This window comes from Crocodylus siamensis, chromosome 15, assembly GCF_052110815.1.
Source record: "Crocodylus siamensis isolate JL-2025a chromosome 15, ASM5211081v1, whole genome shotgun sequence".
NCBI classification, from domain to species: Eukaryota; Metazoa; Chordata; order Crocodylia; family Crocodylidae; genus Crocodylus; species Crocodylus siamensis.
Genome location: NC_143409.1, coordinates 21,808,760 through 21,822,356, shown reverse-complemented (window position 1 = coordinate 21,822,356; position 13,597 = coordinate 21,808,760). Strand labels below are relative to the sequence as shown.

General features: G+C 43.6%; 1 long non-coding RNA gene across 1 annotated transcript in view; it reads left to right on the top strand.

Annotated features, from left to right (window-relative positions):
* The window catches only part of LOC149852220 (uncharacterized), a 133,695-nt gene extending 120,300 nt beyond the window's left edge, over positions 1 to 13,395 (top strand). Inside the window, exon 10 of the long non-coding RNA XR_016439438.1 lies at positions 7,065 to 13,395. This is a non-coding gene — a long non-coding RNA (uncharacterized LOC149852220). The remainder of the gene's footprint in view (positions 1 to 7,064) is intronic.
* The last annotated feature ends 202 nt before the right edge of the window (positions 13,396 to 13,597 follow it).

Here is a 13,597-nt window from a genome sequence, read left to right as displayed (position 1 = left end):
AGTTAAGTAATCTGATTTTATTCTATTCTTGATAGTTTCTTATACTATATTTATCATTGTCTTATCTGAATACATAAAAGGAACACAGACCAACACATCAGATTATGGGTGACCAAAATGCCTCTTAAGAGCCTCTGCACTACCAAAGTGCATAGTAAAATTGGAACTAGCCTGTGCAATGCTGGAAGCATTTGAATGCAATGTAACAGCTGATGTACAGTCACTTGCTTTCATCTGCTGTGCCAGTTGTCATATTGGCAGTGTCTCTTTGACCATGCTCACTGTAGCATGGTCAGTATCTCTGAGAAAGAACAGAGGATCAGGAAAGAAACCAAGAAATTTTTTTTTCCAAGCTGGGTCTAAAAGTTTGGATTCTGTGCAACTTTTTTCAGTGAGGGGTAAGAGAAGTTGTCCCTAGACATGTTGAAAATTATTGTTTTCTTTCACCTGTGACCTTGGGATTTTTTTGGATACTTCTGTTGCTGACTATGGTAGTTCTCTCACATAATCCTGTATATAAGATGGTTCACTCTCAAAGCAGTCTGCAGGCAGGAGTTACCAAAGGCCTTGAATATGACAGCTGTTCTGTAGTTGAACCAATCTCTTCAGGTTGTCCTTCCCTGATAATCAGGGATCCTGGTTTTCTTTGTTTAAAAATGGCAAATTCTCTCATTAAAAAAATCACAAATTCTCTGATCAGAAACACCAAAAGTTGGGTTTTTCCATGATTAAAGTGAAATAACTCTCTCTCTCTCTCTCTCTCTCTCTCTCTATATATATATATATATAGGTATCAGTTGCACACAATGTTTTATTGATTTCATTGATATATTTACAATTTTAAAGCAACTTGGAAGCCCACGAGTGTCTCAATCACTATAATAAAATAAATTCTAAATCACTATAAATTTTGACATACAATTTTGGGGTTTTTTTCATGGAAAATCAGAGCATCCCTAGCCCCTTTGCTCACCAGGACAAGGGTCCCCACCACTGCTTTGTGGTGCTAAGCAGTAGGGCTGTGTGAAAAGGGCCCTATTTGATTTGGATTTGGCTTGAATCAGAGACAATGATTCGATTAATTGATTCAGATCACTGTCCCTGATTTGATTAGGCCAAATCTGAATCTGAAGGTTCAATGCTGATTCGGTGAATCAGTGATTTGGATACAGGCACAGGTTTAAAAATTTTTTCTACATACCATGAGGTAGCAGACATGGCTCGTGATCACTGCGGTGCTAGGGCGGATGGAGTGTCCCACAGGAGCGCGGGGGGGGCTCCCCAGCATGCTTGGGGGAGAACCCAGAAGTGGACCGGAAGTACTTCTGGTCCACTTCCGGGTCTGTTGGGGAACGTACTGGGGGGCCCTCTTGTGCCCCCACCCCACCAGCTAGGCGATTGGCTGCAGGGGGACCATAGGTGCCCCCCCAGACCCAGGAGGCACCAGTTGCCAAGCCAGGAGGGGGTGGGTCCCCCCCATGCACTCCCCAGTGGACCAGGAAGTGGTCCAGAAGTGCTTCTGTTCCACTTCCGGGTCTGCTGCCAAGCGCGCTTGGGAGCCCCTCGTGCTTTTGTGGAACGCTGCATCTGCCCCAGCACTGCAGTGTTCAGAGCCCCTGCTACCTAGAGGTATGTAGAAAAAACATTTAAAGCTGTGTCTACATCCGAATCGCTGAATCTGTCCAAATCTCTCTGAATCAATTCAGAGGGTTCTGAATCAATTTAGAGAGATTAAAGGGTCCTCTGATTCAGTTCAGATTTGGAGATTCAGTCACTGAATCAAACCAAATCGAATCAGGGATCGAAGCTTCCCACAGCCCTACTAAGCAGCCCTGATATACCAGTGCCTTGCCCATGCCATTGCCCCTTATTCCCCACCCATAGCTCCCTGGCCCTGCTGGTGCCCCTCTCTCCCCACCCACAGACCCCTGACTCCCCAGCCATGCTGGAAGGGGCCCCCAGCTGCCAGGGCTATGGGACCAGGGACCTGAGCCTGCAGCCTCCTACCTTCTGCAGCAGCGCCTGAGACTCAGCTACTGCCTGAGGGAGGCAGCAGCTGCTGTATCAGAGTGGGGCACGGAGCCTCCTCCTTCCGTATGGGTGGCATAGCCAGGGTGAAACCCATTGTGGGGCACAGATGTGGGCTGCCCACTGTGGGCTTGGGGTCCTTGCTTTGCCCCCAGGGCCTCCATAACTCATCAGGTGGGATTCAGCATGGCAGGGCAGACCAGGGCCAAGTGGGGAAGCTCATTGCTGCCACTGGGAGCCCTGCACTGCCATGGCCAAGTGGCTTCTGCCAGTCTGGCAGCAGTGAAGGGCACAACTCTGTGCCACCACCCCTGCTGCTGCTAGGTGGAAAAGGGGTGCTTAGCCATGGCAGCACAGTGCTCATGGTGGTGGCACCAAGCTTCCTCTCCCTGTTCTGCCCACTGGGCCCCAGAGGCCCTGGGGGAAGGGCAGCAGGGCAGAGAGCTTGAGTCTTCAGCAGGCAGCCCCACCCCTGCCCTATGCATGACTATGGGGGGCATGTGCCCCCCATGATACCCCCTGGGAGTGCGCACAGTGGCAGGGAGACAGCCCATCTCCCACCTCTGGCTGAGCTATCCATGGCTGCATCCCACTCCCTGCCCAGGCCCTGCGGCCGCATATTCCAGTCCCAGGCCCCAGACACCTCCCCAGCTGGGCAGCACCCCAGCCCTGCCCAGCAGGCTCTATCTATCTCTCCCTCCCTCAGTATAGAGGCCTTGAGCCCCACCTCCCACTCCCCTCTGCCAGACTTACCTTCAGGGAGCTGCTTTCAAGGCTGCCTGGTAGCCACGTACATGTGTGCGCATGCACATGGCACCCCTTGCCTGACTGCCTCTTCCCGCTCCCTCTAGCCCCTTGCAGGCTGAAACTCTGCAGACCTGCAAAGGGAAACCTACTGTTTCCCACATTTTTCTCCATAAAATAAGAAAGTCTGGGTTTTATCGCTTTTTTCTGTGGTGAATGGAAAACCTGGATCCCTGCTGATAATGCCAATCTAAAGGAAAAAAGGGCTTTCACATATCCTAACACCACCTTACAAATGCCAAGGGACCCTTGGGACCAGACAGAGGGCAAAAAAGGAGAGCTGAGGAAACCTGGATTATCTTTTCTTTACCCAAACAAACTGTCATGTTTAATAGGTTCCATCCAGCCAATGCCAGAGTTGCTACAATCATGTGCTAGACAGCAACTGCTGGAAGAAGGCAATATTGGGGAAATTGAGGGGCTTGTCTACACCATGGCAGTGGTGAGTCCCAACAGAGATAGACAACTGCTGGAAGAAGGCAATATTGGGGAAAGCACAGACCACAGATGGATATATCAAATGATATTGATACAAGTAGTTACAATGTAGCTATGTTGCCTCTGCAGGCAATAAAAGTGTAGCAAAACTGTCACAACTCTAAACCTGTTTCATTTAGGGTTAAGTGACAGTGATTTGGCTCACATGTATCACTCCAGGATCATGCAGAGGTAACAGCTTGATCATAACAGCTGATGTGTCCTCCTGAGTGGCAGCTCCCTCTTCTCTTTCAAAACTGTTTAAAAGTAGTTTGTCCACACCCCATGGCTGGGAGGGACCAAAGAATGAAGGCCCAGATTTACTGAGAGGTCTGCTCTAAATTTTCCTTCTCTATAGAAAATACGTATTTCCACACCATGTCAGAAGTTAAACCAGACCATCACTGGAAATTGTCCTAATTGGCACAGTAGGAAGCGATTGCTTCATTTTACAGGGAAGTGAGCATTGGTAGTATTTAGTCATCAGCTAGTCCTTTTAGGTTCAGACTTTGCTGTTAATAATTTGTGTTACTCATAGCACTGAGGGGCTTGTCTACACCATGGCAGTGGTGAGTCCCAACAGAGATAGCCAAGCCCCACCTGAATCCACTGCTGCACTGGAGGGATGTGGGCAGTGGGGTTCCTCAGGGCTCGGTCCTCAGGCCCGCACTGTTCAACATCTTCATCAGTGACTTGGACAAGGGAGTAAAAAGCACCCTGTTCAAATTTGCTGATGACACTAAGATGTGGGGGGATGTGGGCACACTAGAAGGGAGGAATAGGCTGCAATCAGACCTAGACAGGTTACAAGGGTGGGTGGATGAGAATAAGATGGGATTCAACACTGACAAGTGCAAAGTGATGCACCTGGGGACAAACAACCGGCACCATACCTACAGGTTGGGGAACTCCATTCTTGTCATTACAGAGGTGGAAAAGGATCTTGGAGTCACCATTGACTCCAAGATGAACATGGGCCGGCAGTGTGGGGATGCAGTCAGGAAAGCCAACCGCACCTTGTCATGCATCCACAGATGTACCTCGAGCAGGTCCAAGGAGGTGATCCTCCCCCTCTATGCGGCACTGATCAGGCCGCAGCTGGAGTACTGCGTCCAGTTCTGGGCGCCGCACTTCAGGAGGGATGTGGACAACATGGAGAGGGTCCAGAGGAGGGCAACTCACATGATCAGGGGCAGCAGGGCAGGCCCTACGAGGAGAGGCTACGGGACCTGAACCTATTCAGCCTCCACGAGAGAAGGCTAAGGGGGGATCTAATGGCCTGTTACAAACTAGTCAGGGGGGATCAGCAGGCACTGGGGGAGTCCCTGTTCCCCTGAGCACTGCCAGGAGTGACCAGGAATAACAGTCACAAGCTGGCAGAGGGTAGGTTCAGACTAGATATCAGGAGGTGCTACTTCACAGTCAGGGTGGCTAGGATCTGGAACCAACTTCCAAGAGAAGTGGTGCAGGCTCCTACCCTGGGGGTCTTTAAGAGGAGGCTAGAGGTACACCTAGCTGGGGTCATTTGACCCCAGTACGCTTTCCTGCCACGGCAGGGGTTTGGACTACATGATCTACTCAGGTCCCTTCCGACCCTAGAAACTATGAAACTATGCACTCCAAACCTGGATGTACTCCACTTGTCCTTTGGTGCCTGCTCTCAAAACTTTGTCTAGAGGTCCTGAGAGTGGTTACAGGGCAGGAGCCTAATGACATTTCTGGTGACCTTCCAGGTTTGGAACACTTCAGTGCATGTGGTATGAGCAGGATGTGTCCAGCCCCATCTTTACTGACCCTCACCACTGCTGCAGACTAGACAAGTCCTAGAAGCCCTAGTGCTGGACTGAAACCTGATTGGTGATAGATGCTACAACAGAATAAAGAGATGGTCCCTGCTGAAGAAAGCTGAAAGAAGAGAGAACAGAGGAAGGAGGAAGGGGGAACAAAATCTTATTAGCTTGCTTAATAGGCAGAAGTTATAGAGCACCAGCAGCCTAACTAGCCTTGGTAAAAGAGAGAGTTTTAATGATATGGATGACAACAAAGATACTCCACAGGTATTTACAAGGAGAGTCTTCCATGTGTGAGGGAGAGAATGCATGGAGGTGCCTGTCTGAAAATTTGACAAGTAGGTGATGCATTTTGGCATCAGGGCTGCTTTGAGGTAGGAGTCAAGTTCCCAATACTGAATAAGAGAGCATAGGCTGTGAGGAGCCCCAAAGGGAAGACAGTCACTCTCAGGATGTGATGTGATAAAGGGGGAGTCAGTGGAGGGTCGTGAGGAGAGGAATAACATGATCACGACAGTGGAGTAGGAAAGTGATCTTTGCAGCGGCATCCTAGTGGGAGATGAGCAGAGCAAGATTGCTTGTGTCTGGGCCATAGAGAAGGATGTTGCAGTAACTGAGAACATGGTAATGAGAACCTGGACAAGATTTTTAGCTATGGAGATGGAGCTTTGGTATGTTATATAGGAACAGTTTCCAAAACATTGTCAATTAAATAAAACCAAATTCTCATGTATGTCTCTAGCTATTTCAGTCTGAACGAATCCTGGTGAAATCAGTGGATGTATATTAAGGCAACAAAACACTGCCCAGGTCCATTATTTAAAACTAATTACCTGGCACCATCTTCTCAACCAGATCCTGTCAGAACAAGATCAGGTCAGACTTCTTACCAACTAAGTGTCACTCCACTTTTACACAGCAACATTGTGGTGCTTGTTCTTGAGATCTCTCTTTCAGGTCTCCAGCCAGGTAGATGTCACAAAAATCTCCACTTGTTTTTTCTCTAAATGCAAGATCTACGGGCATAAGGTATTTATTTTTACAGCCCTTTCAAAGCACTTCAGGCTCCAAACTACTTTTTTTGAATGAGGCTGAGGGTGATTCTTATAAAATCATCTTTATGAGTCTTATAAAATCCTAACAAAGAGGATATTGCTTACATAGCAGAGCAAGTCCATACAATTCCATATTTAACACCTTCAAATACCAGCAACTTGTCATTAAGGTTTATAAGAGGAAAATTATAATGCCAGTCTCAACACTTTCAGACATCAACCCAGAGGAACATCTCTTCAGCTGCATGTAAGCAGCAGGACCCAGGGCACAGCTAATTGCTTGAACTTACAGGAATGAGGGCACTTGGTAGATCTTGGCATACATTTTTCATTTGAAATGATAATCTTGCTTTTCTTGTCTTTGACAGACTCCTGTGTTGCAGAGAGGGAGTTTGACATTCCTTTGATTTGTGATGAGCACTTAAATGTTCGAAAAATTCTTAGCCCTTTATGTGTTCAAAACACTTTACAAACAGTTTTACTAGGCAACATCATATAGGTGCTTTAGCTTCTGTAGATCCTGTATTTAGCCAGAGTTCTCAGAATACAGTAGTCACAAAGGAAGCCTTATGGCAGCCTTCAATTTTTATCCAACTTGATTATTCCCTCAGTAATATGATACTGCCACACAGAATTATAAGGCTAAACTGTCTACAATCCAACCTGATTTTTAGAAAGATAAAAATTGTCTCTATCTATTTCAGGGAAACAAAAGCTGTCATTTGAGAACTCTTGTCCATTTCCTTCTGCATTGGATAGATTTGGATTTCTTTGCCAATCAGTATAGTTCTATATTAATAATGTTTTTCTTTTCATTTATAAAGATTTTGGTGCTTTCAAGTTTCTGCAGTTCTCTTTGACAGTGTTCCACAAGGTTAACAGTGTTGTTTGAATGTATTTTTTTCCTTAGGATAAACTGAGGATGCTCCCATGTGGGGAAAGAATGTCCTGCAATGTCACAGAAGAAGATTACCAGCTGACAAATGCTTGCAACTCTGCCTGATTAGCTAACTAATTCACATTATTCCAGGCTGGTGACTCCAAACTTCAGAACTTGAATGGCTAGGTAGCCCTTTGTTTTGAGTGATTGCTTATATGTTATTCTAAAAGAACAATTTCAAGCAGTGACATGCTGTATACAGATAAATGGGACTTCTGGTATTTATTTAAACAAGAATCTCTTATTCTGTAAAATTATCATCATGCATGCAGACCCAATTCTAATCTCTGTGCATGGTAGGTAAAGGAAGCCTTCATTTGAAAGAAATATGTGTGTTTTTTAACAGAAGACACTGTTTCTTAGCATGTAGAAGGGATACAGCAATATTACAGTTCCAGCTAACTAGCGAACCAGTCCCTATAACTTACCTTGGAAGTACCATTTAAGTCAACAGATCAAGAATATCTTGCATCAGCTGAGCAACTGGTACAGTGGACTATTCTGCAAGGGCATGCATATTGCAACAAGGATTTTGTGGTACACTGCTATTATTAAATTTCCCTTTACTCATGACTCTACCCGCAGCTCCGTTCATCAATAGATTCCATTCCTTCTTCTTGTACCCACATTTCAAGAGCTCAGTAAACCTCTCCTGTCCAGTGCTCCAAGGACCCCAAACCTGTCCCATTCTCATGACATCCTTCACCTCTAGCTTAGAAAAATTCCCTGTAATGTACTTGAACCTGCAGAAACCAAAGTAGTAGCAATGGGAGCCACATGTGGACAACCCTCCAGGCTGCTGAGCTAGAATCACAGAGCCCAGCATTCCCTGTTGCACACTGCCCCTTTCTGCAACTTTCTGTCTGTGCTGCAAGTCATCGCTCCACAGTGACAAGAAAGTGCACAAATTACATTTGGAAAAATTAATGCAGGGTAGATCTATTGGTGGGTATTAAACATGGTGCAATGTGCAAATTAAGTTGTAATGCTGAAAGCTGTTAGGGAAGAGAGGCAAGGGACAGGTCAGTCTTATGTGCAGGTGTACACTGTTCCCCTTCCCCACTCTCAGCCACTGAGAGAAACAGGATGCCAGCAGGCTACATGGACCTGTGGGTCTGACGCAGTCCAGCACTTCTTATGTACTTCAGCATACCATGATAACGGTTGTGATCCTATTGGTGGCACTTAGCGTTCTTGCTTCTTTGGACTGTTTGGGGCACCATTGTTAGGCTTCTGATTTAATGCCACATGCAAGTGGAGTGTCAGAATCCCACAAAGTCATTAACTCTCATTGCTCAGAGTTAGTGGTCTGCAAACTCATGCAGAAAGAGCTGCATGCATTTCCATTGTCCTCATAATCCTGAGCAGGAGAAACTTTTTTAAATTAACATTTTATGGTTTGGAGCATGATTCAATGGGTAGGGGTGGATTCCCCAGCAAATTCCAAGGCATAGCCTGGAATATACAGGGGCTTATAATTGGTTTGTTAACTAAAAACTATTTCTGGAGTAAAAATTACAAGAGAAAACTGGGCAATCTGTGTCTCTCCAGTGTCCCATCTCTATTGGCCGGAGCCAGCAAGATCTCATGTGTAACTCAAAATTACTTTTGAACTCCGTTAAAATTGACAGCAGAAAATTAAAATTAGTGTATTTTATTAGTTTACCTAGAATGGCCTGAAATTAACATAATTAATGATGTCGTTTTCTAACACTAGCCAAGTAAAGAAATTAGAACAATGAGATCTTGGATTCTCTAGGTTTTTTTTTCCCTCCCAGAATGTCAGTGTCACCTTCAGTCACTGATTGCAGGAAAAATACAGCTGCCCAGCAAGTAAATAGTGTAGTTCAGGCTGTGATTATTAATTACAATCAGTTTGGAGGAATCTGGTAGAGGTGATGATCTCATCTATCCAAGAAGGGGGAAAAAAATCAATCAAAAGGGTTAAACAAAGGGTGGTGCAGATAAGGAAAAGGGGGGAAAAAACGTGGCTCCTGCAAGAAGCATTGTTCTAAAGCCCTGAAGGACAAGAGTTAAGGGATAATTTCCTGAAGAACCAGCTGCTGAGCTCCAAAGTCTTTATGCTGAAGATAGAGGAAAAAGGTATCAATTAATCACTTAAACCTAAATCTTCCAGGCACTGCCAGCACTGGACTTAGCCACAGCGCACCTTTGGCAAAATCCAATGCAATCTTGATAACGTAGAAGATAATATCTCCAAAAAATTGCTCAGTACCTCTGCAGAAGTATTCAGAAATAGTCCCCTTAGGGAGCAGGTGGTAATCAAGCTGTCATTTGCTCAGGGGTGTCTTTTTCCTTCTTACATCTGTTCATTGCTTTGGCCATTGCTCATATGATCCAGTCTGTTGAATAGCTGAATTGCTTTCGGTTATACAGATAACCTTTTCACAGTGACAGTCAAAGTACCGTGCATTCTTTTTCCTAACTGTGGGACAATGAGGGGGGCTTCTCTGTCATCTCATTAAAAATACTGATTTCATTATGTTAGTATTGGAAGGCTTGGTGTCATGTGATGCTGAAAATGCTTAGCATTGCATTGTACAGGAGTCTGGATTTCAATCAGATTTTTATATTAAATTGTTTTATAGAGTAAAGGTGTTTCTATTTGCTTTCTAAATCCAGCTTCATAATTTAATATTTTAAATGAAATGTCTATCAGTAAAAGTCACTGAGCAAAACACTAAGATAACATGCTACTAGATGTTACAAATAAAACATCACCTAGAATGATCAAATACTTCTTCCTTCCTTCCCAAGTACATGTTTTATTTTCTGCCTGTTAACAACTGGCAACATTTGCTGAAAACCTCATCCTGTTAGCAGCAGATGAACCTGCTCCTTGACTATAGCAGTTGCTTTATTTTCTATCTGCTTGCAAGGATCCTGATAGTTGTTTTCCAGAGTGAGAGAGTGCCAAAGCTGTGGCTTGAACATCTCTTGGAGAGATGGTTGGGGTTGAATTGGGTAATATTTCACTTAGTGATTCTTTTGTGAATAAAACCAGCCCCCAAAAGGGTAAATTATGATTCTCTGTACTTCTAGTGGGGTGAGGAAGTAACTTTTTGCTTGACAAAAGCAGTCAAGACACTGCCTTAATAGGTTTCATTTAACGTGAGCCAAATTTGCAAAAGTATTGTTGACAGATTCTAAGCTGGGTTGTTCATTAAACTGGGTATCATTCAGCCAGTGATGCTGGCAACTAGACCACACAGGTCTATATCTGTTCTAGGCTATGAATTTGATGTCATTTGTAAGCAGAGGTGGTGGCAACAGGAACAGTGGGCCTGCTGGGAGCAGCCATTGAAAAATTCAAGGTCTTTGTGAAGCCACAAGAGTTAAATATGGGTGGGTGCCACTCCTTCCTCTGCTGAGAACAGAAGGGAGCTTTGAATTCTCTTGTCAGCTGGGGTAGGCAATCTGGGTTCTCATCACCTCTCTTTCCTCCTCCAGTGGGAGGTACCTGGTTTCAGTCTACCTAAACCAGTATCAGTTTACTGACTGTTTCGGTCAACCCCATTAGGTTTTGAGCCTCTCCACCATGTATGATTTAGAACTTATGAAAAACAACTGGGTAAAATGTTCTGCCATTTAAATGTGACAATTTTCAACCGTCTGTAATAGATGCTGCAATGGGAGCAATGTGTGAACTCCTCCTACCAGCAGCTGGCCTCCTTCTCCAAGCAGAATGCTAATCTCTACTAAATTGTGCTCTGCTGAACCCTGGGTGCAGATCAGGTAGTTAAGAACTGGATTCTCAGATTTGAGGCAACTTCTGCAGGCACAGAAACGCAGATTTTGTATTCTCTTAAAGGAATTTAGGTTGTGACTCATTTGAATATATACATCTTAATATTTTCAAGTTCTATTTTGACTAGACTTGTCTATAGATTTCTGTGTGAAACTGATAACAATAAAGCATGGGTATTGATGTCAGTGGGCCAGATCTTCAGCTGGTGTAAATTGGCATAGGTCCACTGAAATTGGTGCACCTAATAAAGGTTATGTACAAATTAAAAATGTGGAGCACAATCACTGGAAAGGTATAGAATAGGTATGATTGTAACAGGTACTCTCTTACTTTCCATGATGAGACAAAGTCTTGTTTCTGGGACATATGGCTTTCCATTACTTGATTTGTTAGCTTGAAGTATTGTTATATTTACTTTATTTAAAATACTGAAATACATAACCAAACTGGCCAGAAAATGTTGTGCTACTTAAAAATGTTGCATATAGTTAGTAGACATGTAGGCTGAACTTTGGGCCCAGAGGATCTTAAAACCTCTATCAAATGGTAGCTTAATATTAGTTTCTGACTGCTATTTGCTTACTTAGTATTAAAATAGAATCTTGATTATAGGTTTTACTATTTAAATTAACCTAGCAGGATTGGAAATAATAGTTGGCCTAGAGAAAGAGAAAAGACCAGATGTGGCACTGAGGGTAGACACCTTCTGTTGATTAAGCAGTTGCATTTGATAGCATATTCCATTACCACACCTCCCAAGACCGGTTGGTTTCATCCTTAAAACAATTATATTAGTTTTGCTTCTGACCACTGTTAAATATATAGTCATGTATTAATCAAATCAGGTCAGAAATTGTTGTTTCCTTCTTTGATTTATAAAAGAAATATACAACTGAGATTACATTTTTATATAGCTCTTTATTATGCTACTTCTCCTTATCCATTTAAATGTAGTAAAACTCAATTGCCACTTTATTCCCTTTGCTTGTAGTGTATTGGGGTTGGAGTGAAGGAGGTTAGTTTATAATTGGATAAGTTTCTTTCTATTAAAGTGGCCTTTGTTGACACAACTAAATTTCTACTTTATGTTACCAGGCATGAAAGTGCATATTCTGTGCTCCTATTTGAAGCTGTATTAAGTTGGTTGTGTAGTAAGCTAATATTTACCAATATTTCTGTGGGGTTGTCTGTACTGCACACTGTTTTCCTTCAGCTGCTGTTTCATGCTGCCTTGTATCCCATAAAGACTAACAAGTATTTTTGCCTGTGTGCTCTCTACTGCTTTGGAGTCATGGCAACTGGATGCCACCTCCCTGTTTAACAACTGGCAGGCAATATTAATTGGTCCATTTGTGGCGCATGCTCCTAAAGTTAGCATATTGCACTAACTGTGTCATAACTAGGTAAAAGTCCTGTATCTCCTCTCTCTCTCTTGAAAGAGGCAACAAGGCTATTTTTTGACGTTATCACCGAATGAATGGCCAAGTGGGTTACTACCAGAAGCTTTGCAATGCTGTAACAAAAGCAAAGGAGCTGAGATTACAAGAAAACTGGAGAGCAAAACTGGAGCTTTGGCAGTGCTTGTGCCATATTTTTGAGGAGCTGGATGGGAATCTGTCACAATGCCACCATAGAACTAGAAACTTTGGTGGACATCTTTGGGATAATGAAGGAGGATGTTGACCTTGAAATTGAAATATATTTTAAACATGAAGAGCTAGCTGAATGCCAAGACCTCTTTTGTGCAAGCAATGATGAGCTGGATGGACAGAAGACATTGCCATTACAGAACCTTCTATTGTCTTGAGAAGAAAATAGGAAGAAGGAAACAGTAGACAAAGAGTAGTTTGGGAAGTGATGCTCCATCAAAACTTCTTCTTCCCTTTTCCCCTCTCTTTGGACTACAGTTTGAATCTTACAAATCCCAGAGAACTCATACTTGGAATAGGAATTTGCCTCAAGGGCCACCAAATGCTATTCCTTTTCATAAACCATCAAAAATAATAGATTCTAGAAACACCTTTTGGTATCCTCAGCCCTACCAGTGTGGATACCACTTGTTGCCCAAGTATTCCAAGTGTCAGGCGTCCAGAAGGATGACCCAGCAGATAACCCCAGACAAATGGTTGGGAGTTTTACTGCTATAAGCCCAGTGAACCAAGAATCTCAAACTGTTGCATGGTTTGGATGACTTGACTTTCATCTTGTGTTGGATTTTGTTATTTTTATTATTTTATTTGTTATTTTATATTGAACAATTCCTCCTGGACCATTGTTTTAACTTGTGCTTTTGGAAAAACAAAGAATGGATTCATTTATGGCTTTAGTTAAACTTCATTTTAAGAGTTCCAAGAGTGTGGTTTCCAGTCTCATTCAGAGTTCTTTGTAAAGTTAAATAAAGTATATGTAACACAGACTCCAGACAGTGAAAGCTCAGGCCCCACACTTAAATATTTCATAAAAAATTCATGGATTATTTCATTAAATAATCTGTGAATAGTTGCACAAATGCATAATGAAAATCACATGTGTCCTGGAATTCAAATTTTGGCCCTCTAGTCAAAGCAGAAACACAAGGCATTCCTAATGATGTACCTCTGGTGACTGTCATTTTGAATGCATCTGTAACCCTGGGTGTGACACTACACCTACCCTCACCTGAATAGTGGGATCCTGGGGTACCCGGTAGCCAGTAGCCCTGCCCAGACCCCCTGGGAAGCTGCTGCAGTGCCCC